Here is a 12,905-nt window from a genome sequence, read left to right on the forward strand (position 1 = left end):
TGTCTTTCCCTCTCCCTTCTACTCTTTCAAAAAAAAAAAAAAATCTCTAACCATATTTCTTGATGCCTAAAGACTCGTTTCTTTGGGTTTGATCCACTGAAGTGATGGACCATTTCTAACAAAAGACAAAGTCTCATGTTTACCCCCAGAACATGTTGTGTCTCCCTTCCTATCCTTGCATAAGCTGTTCTCTAGCTATACAACCCCGAGCCCTTAGCAAACTCAATGGTATGTGTTGTGCCCAGATTTCAAGGTTCCCAGGACCCCCAGGGAGCCCGTCAGTCCGATGCAAAAGCAAAGAGTCCTTCATTTCGAACTAGTTCGGCTCCCCGACCACACTCACCGATGCAACGGTAAGCCCAGTGGACAAGAGAGCGAGGCCTGATGGGATTGTGGGTTTTATAGTAAGGGCAGGGGAGGGCACTGTGGGCCCCGCCGATTGGCCAGGCGCAAGTCGGGTCTTGTTACACAGGATGTGGTCATCTCTCTGGCGCGCACATCCCTTGATTGTCATTGGTTAGTTTAAAGAAATCCTGGGCGTGGCCAGCAGGGGCCTGGGCTTCCGGGAAGAAGGCACTCTCCTGAGCACATGGCGGCCGCCCCAAAAATGGAGGACCCAGGGCAAGATGGCCTGGCCCCCCCCCCCCCCAGGGCAAGCTGAGCCCGGGCTCCAGGGGCCAGTCCGGTTGCTGGGGGTCCAGCAGATCGACCAGTTCCAGCCCAGACAGGAAGTCCACGTCCTCCATCTCGTTCCCAGGGGGCGCCGGCGATCACCTCCTCCTCCATCTCCTCGGGCGAGGGCACACGCCCCGCCCCGCCGCCGCTGCTGCCGCGTGGGTCCGGTCCGGGGGCGGCGGGCGGGTGGCAGCCTGCACCAGGCTCCCGCTGTGGGCTGGGGAGTCGGTGCCCGAGGCCGCCAGCAGCATGGTCAGGCCCCGCGACAACTCGCCTTTTCAGTATGCTTCTCAGAGATCTTGAAGGGGCTCCCCCAGGCAATGGAATGGTTCCCTCTTCTGTGTTCCCACAGTTCTTTGAACATACCACTGTTTACAACATTATGATGTAATGTTATTTAATTTTTTTATCTTAAAAAAATTAAGATAAAGTATGAAAGAGAAAATAACTATTACCCAGATTACATTTCTCACCCACAATTTAGACTTAATCATTGTTTAACATTTGGGCATATTTCTTTCAGTCTCTTTTTCTAGGTGACAGACTATAACTCCTGGAAGGCAAAGATTATACACTTTTCCCCCTAGTTCTTATAGTTCTGGAAGTCAGAAATCCAAAATGGAGGCACTCCTTCTGGAGGTTCATGGGCAAATCTGCTTCCTTACTTTATCGAGTTTCTAGGGACCACCCACATCCTTGGTTCATAGCCCCCTTCCTTCTTCAAAACCAGCATTGGCCCCAGGAGTCTTTCTCACGCTGCATCATTCTGACCCTGATTCCCCTGCCACCACCCTTGTGATTACATTGATCCCACCTTCTCAAAATCCTGCAAAATCCCTTTTGCCACATAAAGTAACATGCATAGGTTTCTGGGATTAGGATATGGACATTTTGGGGAGGCCATTATCTGCCTACCCTACTTCCTTTTTAAAACTTTACTCACAATCCAGCCGGTGTGGCTCATGGCTGGGCATCGACCTATGAACCAGGAGGTCACAGTTTGATTCCTGGTTGGGGTACATGCCTGGGTGACAGGCTCCATCCCCAGTGGGGGGGGCGTGCAGGAAGCAGCCGATCAATGATTCTCTCTCATCATTGATGTTTCTATCTCTCCCTCGCTCACCCTTTCTCTCTTAAATCAATGAAAATATTTTTAAAATAAAATTAAAAAATAAAACTTTACCCACAATAAAAGTTTGCTTTGCCTTCCTCCTCTTTCACTTTTCTTCTGATACAGAGGCAGGAGCACAAGCTTTGAGGTGTAACACACAAGCTCTGTCACTAACTGGTTGGATGACCCTAGACCAGTCACTTCACCTCCCTTGGAGTCTTTTTTCCCATCTGTAACAAGGATAACTCTTACTGACAGTAAAAGAGTAAGTTTAAGATATATAAGGCATGAAACATAGTGCCTGGTAAGTGATGAACCCTCCATAAACATACCTTCCCTTTTGCCATCCCATTTTCTCTCAACCTTGTCCATTTCTCCTCTGTCTCCTTTCTCTTCAGTGACTTACTCAGTCTAATCATTCAGCAAAGAAGGCCTACTACCCATTTCTTATGATTCTGCTTGAATACTTCTTGGGATGGAATGTGACATGTACTAAAGCAGTGATGGCGAACCTTTTGAGCTCGGCATGTCAGCATTTTGAAAAACCCTAACTCAACTCTGGTGTCGTGTCACATATAGAAATTGGTTGATATTTGCAACCATAGTAAAACAAAGACTGATATTTTTGATATTTATTTTATATATTTAAATGCCATTTAACAAAGAAAAATCAACCAAAAAAATGAGTTCGCGTGTCACCTCTGACACGCGTGTCATAGGTTCGCCATCACTGTACTAAAGGAGAGGTCAAAATCTCTTTACATTCGCATAAAACTTATATACAGTTCCTTGTAGCTTATACATGCCAGCCCCAATTCTGCCCTGTTAATTTATACATTCATTTTTCTTATTTCATCCTTCATCAGTCTTTCTCTTTACTCCTTATAAATAAGGATAGTACAGAGACAAAAGGAATGTCTGGGCCACAGTAGAGAATTCCGTTATCAAGAATGCTATTTGTGGGAACTCTTTCCCCTCCCCACGAGGGAGTCTGTGCTGTGGGACTCTTTCCTCCTCCCACGTGGGAGTCTATACTTGTTCCTAAATTTCCATCTTTGCTAAACAAAACAAAACAAACAAACAAAAAGAATGCTATTTGCAAGACAGCCCCTGAAGCTTGTTTCTAGGCTTGGCTTTCAGCAAAACCATTTAACTCTAGGACACATTCACAGACCCACAGGAATATAACTGTGACAGAAGCTGCACACCCTCTGGTATTTCTGCTGTTAAATTAAGGCATGTTGAATTTCCCAGAATATTGTCCATGACTTAGTGCTACCTAATCCTTTCATTCCTGCAAGTTAAGCCTTCCTCTATCATCTTCATCTCCAGCTGTCCTTCCAGGACCCTGGCTAGAAAAGCCTCTCTACTCCAGATGACCAGGGTGGCACCTCTGCCTAGTCCCATAATTATAATAGTTCACACTTACTCAGCACTCACTATGTGCCAGGTACTATCCTAAGGGCTTTATATGTAGACTAGAGGTCCGATGCAAGAAATTCATGCAAAAGTAGGCCTTCCTTCCTCCAGCTGCCGGCACCAGCTTCCCTCTGGCACCCTGGACCTGGGCTTCCTCCGCAGCCCCAGCTTCGTCCGGAGGGTCGTCCGGAAGGACATCCAGACTAATTAGCATATTACACTTTTATTATTATAGATACAGTTTTCACACACCAACACACAATGCCATGAGTATTATCATTCTGTTTTAACACATTAAAAAACTGAGACAGAGAAATTAAGTAATTTACCTAACATTGCACAACTCCATCATTTAACCTCATCTCTCACCCAAATAAATGTTAATAATTTAATCTGGGCAGAGAACACACTCAGATTTCTGAGATCTCCTGAATGAAATCCAACTTTCATTTTCAGGATTTAAAAAACAGTCAGTACTTTGTTTTCTGCCTTGCTCTTCACTTGTGCACCCATTCCCTAACACCAAACTCACAGTTACACATCCCATCACAAAAGCTTTTTTGAACCTCATAATTGTGTTTATGGGCCTCAATATCTTTTGATAAGAAACAGAATCTGGTTCCCGGTCACCATGAAATGTTGTTTTCACTAAATTGTCAACTATTTGCACAGCCATTCTCTGGCCATAAAAGGACTGCACTAGGGAAAGAACGCATCATGAAAAGGAAGCAGGAGGTGGGAGAGTCCCTGGAACAGTCACAAAGGGGAGGAGATTCCAAATCAGACACAGTCATAAAACATACCCAGCGTTTGTGGCCTTTGAACAATTGTAGCCCCACCTGTCTCTTTCCAGGCCTGTTGGCCCCTGACTTCCTTCTCAGTCTGCCCTTCCTGGTCCTGTGCTCTTAAACCAGTACTAACGGCCGGAGACCTGGAGCCAAACCACTGTGTGCTGTGTGGGTGGAGGTAGCAGAAAGGGGAGTAAAGTGTTCAACTCAAAAGGGACCTGACTCACCTATGTACATACCAATTGGGCAAGAAACAAGTTATTGGAGGGTTGCTATGCAGGACTCATGGTTTAAGGAGTTTTATTAAGGAGCCATACTTCCTCAAAGCCATCTGACTGAGAGCAAAGGACTGGGTGTGGGAGGCATCACAGCTTTTTCCCTTTAGAAACCCATTGGGTCTTCAGTCTACCTCTGCCGGGAGCCGGTCCATGCTTGCTGTTTCAAGGGACCTGGCATATATGGCATACTGTTCTTAATATGTTTGCTCACCTTCTAGGCACTATGTGTTTTAACCAAGGTCTCTGAGAAAGGTTGTTTCCCCAGGTAGGGATTTTCCCCTGAAGTTAGGGAGGGAATAAAACCTCTTAACTAAGTGCCAGGTGGGTAATTAATCACTTTAACTACGAACAATCATGCTTAAGCTACATAATCTTTACTCCCTGGAATGGAGATAAGAAACACCCTGACCTTTGAAATAGAGATTGATAGGATTGGAATCAACTGGTATAAATACAGATGTAAGAAGACAGAACAGGGAGAGAGACAGGAATTGGCACAGAACCTACACAGAACGTTCTCTAGAGACAGAAGAACTTCTCTGGAGAGAACATGGCAAAAGATCCTGGACAGAAACTGGCCTCAGAACCTAGAGACAGAACCTAGCGAGAGAACACGGCAAAAGATCCTGGACTGAACCTGACTACAGAAATTGGCAAGAGAACCTGACTAGAACCTGGTGACTGAACCTGGCTGGAGAACCTGGACAGAACCTGGCTGGAGAACCTAGCGAGGGAACATGGCTACAGTACCTGGCTGGAGAACCTGGCTGGAAAACCTAGCAAGAGACCATGGACACAGAACCTGGCTGGAGATCCTAAGCAGAACCTCTCTGGAGATCGAGACCAGAACTTGGCTAGAGATCCTGGCTGAAGATCCTGGCTAGGCTGCTGATCAACTGAACACTGTCTCCATGTCATTCCTTCTTCGCCGACTCCGTCCACACCTTTGGGGACCCCTGGACCTGCTGGGGCTGGACCGCAGCATATGGCTCCCGAACAGGGACCCTTAGGTAAGCCCCCCACACTCGGGACGGATAGGACTCCACCGTAGGAAGAGGGTGGATAGTCTTCGCCGACTCCGTCCACACCTTTGGGAACCCCTGGAACAGGATTCCCATAGGTAAGCCCCGCCCCCCATTGAGAACCCCCATATTCGGGACGGACAGGACTCCACCAGGGTGCTACAGACTCCCCTATATAGAATAAGTAGGGTAAGAAGGTGGATAGTACAGAACTTAAATTGAGAAGATGTGCCATACTGAGTCCAAAGAAAGAAGACTCTGTATTGATCTTTAGATTAAGAAGATGTGCCATACTGAGTCTAAAGAAATAGGACTCTGTATTCATCTTTTAACACATATGCTTGCTAGCAGAGGAATTAAGGTTACTCCCAGTCAGATGGAACATTTTATACAAGAAATACGTCCATGCTTTTCTGAGGAAGGAAAGGTGCCGGAAAGGTAAATGTAAAGGCATGGGAGAAGGTAGGCCCAAGGAGCCTTATCCTTAACCCCACTGCAGCCTTTCCACCCCGGGAAAGTCCAGGATTGGCAAGTTCTCCCTGGGGTGATAGATCAGGCCTCAGGTAATAGCGGAAAGCGCCAATCCTACTCTTAAAATGGATACAAGAGAGCATTTCGGGTTTTTCTTTTTAATGCCTGCTTTTAAAAAATAAAAAAAGGGGAATTTGCCGGGAGCCGGTCCATGCTTGCTGTTTCAAGGGACCTGGCATATATGGCATACTGTTCTTAATATGTTTGCTCACCTTCTAGGCACTATGTGTTTTAACCAAGGTCTCTGAGAAAGGTTGTTTCCCCAGGTAGGGATTTTCCCCTGAAGTTAGGGAGGGAATAAAACCTCTTAACTAAGTGCCAGGTGGGTAATTAATCACTTTAACTACGAACAATCATGCTTAAGCTACATAATCTTTACTCCCTGGAATGGAGATAAGAAACACCCTGACCTTTGAAATAGAGATTGATAGGATTGGAATCAACTGGTATAAATACAGATGTAAGAAGACAGAACAGGGAGAGAGACAGGAATTGGCACAGAACCTACACAGAACGTTCTCTAGAGACAGAAGAACTTCTCTGGAGAGAACATGGCAAAAGATCCTGGACAGAAACTGGCCTCAGAACCTAGAGACAGAACCTAGCGAGAGAACACGGCAAAAGATCCTGGACTGAACCTGACTACAGAAATTGGCAAGAGAACCTGACTAGAACCTGGTGACTGAACCTGGCTGGAGAACCTGGACAGAACCTGGCTGGAGAACCTAGCGAGGGAACATGGCTACAGTACCTGGCTGGAGAACCTGGCTGGAAAACCTAGCAAGAGACCATGGACACAGAACCTGGCTGGAGATCCTAAGCAGAACCTCTCTGGAGATCGAGACCAGAACTTGGCTAGAGATCCTGGCTGAAGATCCTGGCTAGGCTGCTGATCAACTGAACACTGTCTCCATGTCATTCCTTCTTCGCCGACTCCGTCCACACCTTTGGGGACCCCTGGACCTGCTGGGGCTGGACCGCAGCATACCTCTATTGGGTTACCTTCCTCTACCCATGGGCCACTTATTTATTGAGTTAGGTACTAGGGGGGAAAAAGCTTAGTTGAAGTCCTTAAAGCCCCAAGCACTCAATTCAATTCAAGAGTGTCTAATTATGATGACCAAACACAAATATCTTTTATAGGCTCTGCAGGAAATTTTGACAGAGCCTTTGGACCACCCACAATCCCTTAGGGGACCACTGAGCTACAAACAAGAGGAGGAAGAACATCCTGAATGTGGCACCTTTGTGTTTGTACCTCATCTAATGTGACCCTTTGAAGTAGGTACCATTATCCCTATTTTGCAAATGAGAAACCAAAACTCCAAGAAGTCAATTAACTTGTGCCTTATCTAAGAAGCTTTCTTTAACATATATATACTTTTTAAAAATTGATTTCAGAGAGGAAGAGAGAAGGATGGAGATAGAAACATCAATGATGAGAGAGAATCATTGATCGGCTGCCTCTGCATGTTCCACACTGGGAATCAAGCCCAAAACCTAGGTACGTGCCCTGACAAGGAATTGAACTGTGACCTCCTGGTTCATAGGTCAATGTACAAACACTGAGTCATGCCAGCCAGGCCAAGAAACTTTTTTAAACTACTAATGCCAGGATTGATTAAAGATGGAACCAGAATTCAAACTTACATGTTTCTGAATCTAAAGTTCATGTTTTCATGCCACACTATCCTACCTACCAGATTTCAAAAGAAAAGATGACTGCTTCTAACAGAAATACAAAAGATTTCAATAAAGAGACAGAATCTGAAATGGGCTTTAGAATGAAAAATAATTCAGGAAGCTGGGCAGGAAGGCAAGAGTATTATAGGAAGAAGGGAAATAATTATGATAAACTCATACATGAGAAAGTAAAATGCAGTTCAGGTCGCATAGACAAAGGGAGCAGATTGGGGCCATGCTTTGGGTTTTTTAATGGCAGCCTAAGGAATTTGAACATTATCCTACAGATGATAAGAGTCACTGAAACACTTTGAGAAAGTCGGAAATATGACAAAATAGCATTTCAAGAAGATTACTCTGACAATATTAGGCAAGATGACTTAGGGAAGTGGTTCTCAACTCTGGCAACTCATTAATTACCCAGAAGTTCCCTTTTCTCTTTTTTTAACTTTTCATTTTAACATAATTTTAGGCATTCAAAAATGTTCCAAAAATAGTCAAAGTTTCTATATATCCTTCATTCAACTTCCCCAAATATTAATGCTGTAGATAACCACGGAACAATTATCAAAATGAATAAATGAACATCAATGTAATATCATGAGCTAATCTACAGATCTTATTCAAATTCCTTTGACCTTCTCACTAACATCCTTGTTCTAGACAAGGAGCCAATCTAGGCTCACACATTGCAGCTAGTTGTTTTGGCTTTTCAGTCTTCTTTAATCTGGGCCAGTTCCTCAGGATTTATTTTTCCTTCAGAACCTTAACATTTCTTTAATATATTGGTCAGTTATTTTGTAGAATGACCCTCAGGTTGGGCTCCTCTGATATTTCCTCATGATTAAACTTAGGTTATGTACTTTCTCGGCAAGAATACCACAGAAGGGAGGCTGTGCTTTCTCAGTCTGTCATATCAGGAGGCCTGTGATATCAGTATCTCTCATTACTGGTCATGTTAACTTTGAGCATTTGGCTAAGGTTTCTCCACTGTAAAGTGACTATTTTACCTGGAAGCTTTTTTAAACTACCAACACCTGGGCCACACCATAGGCCAATCAAATCAGGCTCTCTGGAGATAAGGCACAGGCCTTAAATGCCCAGCTGGTGACTCTAACCAGCATCCAAGGTTGGAAACCACCAGTTTAGACAATGGAGATTAAAATCCTGGAAAACTAAAAGGAACCCATTCCTTGGGCCTCCCTTAAAAAAAAAACAACAGTTTGTTCCAGGCACAGATAAATATATCTGGACTTTGGCATGAGCCCGTGGTCAGGAAATAGAAAGGCCAAAAATCCCCTGATTGAGAAGACTGTTGTCCAATAAAAAGAGAAGGCAGGACCCTAAGTAAAGTGTCCAGCCCTCCTGGTCTGTTTCCGCTCCAGGCCTCAGAGAAACCTTTGCTTCAGTGAAAGCACGCACCATATAATTTTATTGTCATAAGCCTGACATGAGCTCCTAATTGCCACTGAGGGAGGGAATTATGGATCATGTGGTAAAAATATATGCCATACATGCAAAGATAACCACTTCTGGGTACAGCTGAATGAGTAATTCACAGACTCTAGGTCAGAGGTATGTGATCTCCCTTAAATACTCTTTCCCTCCCCACTTAGTCTTTTTGTCCTTAATCTCTTCTGAAGTAAGAGAGTAAGGACCTTGCTATAAATGTTACAGAATAGGAAGGTGTACACATTTCCTGTCCAGGCTGATAATACTGTGCTCAGCTTCCTTAGTGTTACTAACTTGGGGTTTCCATAAAGAGAGTTCATCAACCCCTCCCGGGGAGGAGCCATATGATAACATGCACACCAATTTAACCAAAATGTGGAGGCAGGAAGGAGCCTGATGAGAACTAGCCCTAAGTATTCACCAACTACCAGGATCTGGGGTTGCTGGTGCAGGAGCTGCTGGAAGGCAGTAAGTGACAAAAGAGAAGGTAGCTCTAACACTCAAGGAGCACTAAAAAAACAATTAACTCAGTTATCCCTCAATTATTACACAGCCAATTATCCCTCAAGCCTCTCTAAAGGTCTCACTGAGAGGGCTGCCGCATACTAGTAATTAAACACGAATACATGGGTGAAATAATTTATAGAAGAGTGGGACCAACAGGTCAGGAGTGGCTGGGAAAGGTTTTGAGAAAGAGACAGGATTCAGGTTAGGCCTTTGAAAGGTTAAGTCTCAGGGAAACAGAGACAAGGAGAAACACAAGCACAGGGAGCCAGGTATCAGGCACCATTGTAGATGCTAATTTCGAAGGTGATTTCAGGAATAAGAGTGGGCCTGCATATGCCATTTGTTCCTTTCAACCACTGTATGGGGTTATTTCAGAGGAGGACGCTGATCTTTAAGAAGATGAATTAACTTGCCAAGCTGGGTCGTGGACCTAATGAGATTAGAAAGTAGGTATGTCTAACTCCAGAATCCTTGCCAGTACCGTTACCACTGAGAGAAGCCTAAACACAGTATGTTTAGGAAACAGGAAATAATGGGGATTATTACAATAGAAGACAGGGCTAAGAAACAGGAAAGTTAGGTAACCTTTCTAAAGTGGGACCATTTGTTGCACAGTCATGAAAACAAGTCATAGACATTTGAACTTGATCTGTGGTTATAGAAAAGCAACAGAAGGTTCTGGGTAACCAAAGTGACAGCTTGAGCAAAGACCAAAGAGGATGATGGTAAAAATGGGAGTTCTGGGTTCCTAAGTTAAAAAGATACCAATAACAAGATTAAAGGAGGCTACATTATGTAGTGGAGCGAGAACTGGATTAAGTCAGAAGCTTGCGCTTAAATGCAAAAAGTTACACACTAAAGTCATGACTATGCCCTAACCAGTTTGGCTCAGTTGATAGAGTGTGAGCCTTTGGACTGAAGGGTCCCAAATTCTATTCCAGCCAAGGCCACATGCCTGGGTTGAGGGCTCAATCCCCAGTAGGGGGCATGCAGGAGGCAGCCAACCAATGATTCTCTCTCATCATTGATGTTTCTATCTCTCTCTCCTTCTCCCTTCCTCTCTGAAATCAATGAAAAAAAAGTTATGACTATGTTAGGCAAGTCACATTCTCCCTCTAGATTTCAGTTTTTCTTCATTCATTAATTGGGTGAAGTAAGAATTAATCTCTAAATGACCTCTAAACCTTTGCTATTCAAAGTGTGGCCCACCAACCAGCAGTGACAGCATCATCCAAAAGCTTATTAGAAATGCAAAATCTCAGACCCCAAAAGAAATCGGATTTGTGTTTAAACAAGATCCTCAGGTGATCAGTAAACACATCAAAGACACTTCTCTATAATGTCTTTCCGTTCTAAAATGCAGTGGTTTCAGACTCATCTCAACTGTCATTTCACCAAGAAGAGGGGTAGGGGGGCAGAGGGGAGGACCTGTTCATTTCATTTGTGCCATTTTTCTAATCCGGATTCCGGCTCTCAGATTTGCCCACATCCAGGTGGAGTTCTTAGAAAATACCAGTGAGACAGCGCTGCCACCTTGTGGTTGTGATCAGTAAATGCACTTAATTTTCAAGTTCATACCAGTAAAGGAGAGTGGGGGAAGGTTGGCAGAGAGGGTGAAGTCCATGTTACCAATTCACAACCACCCACAATGCCTGGAAGTAACTGTCAGACAGAGTTCAGCCTGTATCCTGGAGTAATGTCACATTTCAAAGGTCAGTTCTTATAAAACCTAATGAAATGTAATATTAGTGGGAAACCAGGGTTCCAAACCAAGCTCTGCCCTTGTAATCTTCAAAACAAAAAAATCACTGTGACAGTTATTTTCAGACATCCAGCCCCTGCTTGAACTCTGCCAGTAAACTTGTAATTTTCCAAGGAAAGTTACTTTACTGTGACAGTTCTTTCTCATCCTGAGCCAAAATGTGTCTAATGAATATTGACCAACCCTAGTCATACTCTCTGTAGGCACTGAAACAGATCTGATACCTTTTCATACAACAGACCTTTACCAAACATACAAATATTTCTGAATAAACACCATGAGTCCCTCCCCTTTTCTCTTAGCCATTTCCCAAATGAAATATTCTAAAGTCCCTACACTCTCTGCCACTTTATTGTGGGAAAGTGAGGTGTGTCAACCACAGGAAACTCTGAATTCTAAGAGTCTTCTAACCACAGCAGCAGAGCCACAGGACTACCCATTTCCCCATTTGGAGTACTGCACTTATATTTAGAAAGCCTAATGCCATATCAGCTGATTTGAGGATACTGGTTTTTCCTACTGTGCTCAGTCCCATACCTGTGTAGATGTATACATTTTATTTTATTTCATTTTAAAAAATATTTTTATTAGTTTCAGAGAGGAAGGGACAAGGAGAGAGATTAGAAACATTAATGATAAGAATTATTGAACAGCTGCCTCCTGCACACCCCCACCGGGGATCGAGCCCAAAACACCGGCATGTGCCCTTGACTGGAATCAAACCTGGGACCCTTCAGTCTTCAGGCTGACACTCTATCCACTGAGCCAAACCAACTAGGGCCATTTTATTTTTTAAGAAATATATAGCTTGCCCTGACTGGTTTGGCTCAGTGGATAGAGTCTTGGCCTGGGGACTGAAGGGTCCCAGATTCGATTCCAGTCAAGGGCATGTACCTTGGTTGTGGGCACATCCCGTGTGGGGGGTGTGCAGGAGGCAGCTGATCGATGTTTCTCTCTCATCGATGTTTCTAACTCTCTATCCCTCTCCCTTCCTCTCTGTAAAAAAATCAATAAAAATATTTTTAAAAAGAAAAAGAAATATACAGCTTGTACTGGAGAGACAAAGATGAATCAGACCTGTTTCCTGCCCTCACTAAGCTCTAGGTTATGGAGAGAACCAAATTCAAACCCAGACCATTATAGTTCAGTGAGAAACACCCTGATTGGGGTAAACACAGGCTTTTTGGCCCATCTGATAAACCTCTGTGAAAATGTCCATTTTGGGTTTTCTGGGCTCACTTTTCCTCATTTCAAGCTCAAAGGGGAATAAAGAATGCAAATTCCCCGATGGTGCTTTTTGCAGTCGTGGTTGGATTGGGCGTTTCCTTCTGGCTCCTCCAAGGTGTTTGTGGGCTGCCACCTCATTCTGAATGTCCCCTCTCTCCTGTTAGAGTTCACCACATTTGCACATGCAGCAGCCAGGCAGCTGCACACGAACAGAAATTCTAGCAAGTCAGGAAATGAGTTTGTCCTGTTGCTTTGAGGCTAACTGATGCTAGCCTGTGATATTGAACAAATCCTATCTTGTTCCATATGGGGATCCCTGTTCGTGGCGTCAGATATGGGAGAAATGGCGTTCTCTCTTCTTGCGACCAGCGCAGAGAGAGAGAACTTGGGGGTCGATGAAATCTTGAATAGAACGCGATGAGGTTTTAAGGAAAAATGAATAAAACAAGA

This window comes from Myotis nattereri (genome assembly GCF_964212035.1).
Source record: "Myotis nattereri genome assembly, chromosome: 15".
In the NCBI taxonomy this organism is placed as follows: Eukaryota; Metazoa; Chordata; class Mammalia; order Chiroptera; family Vespertilionidae; genus Myotis; species Myotis nattereri.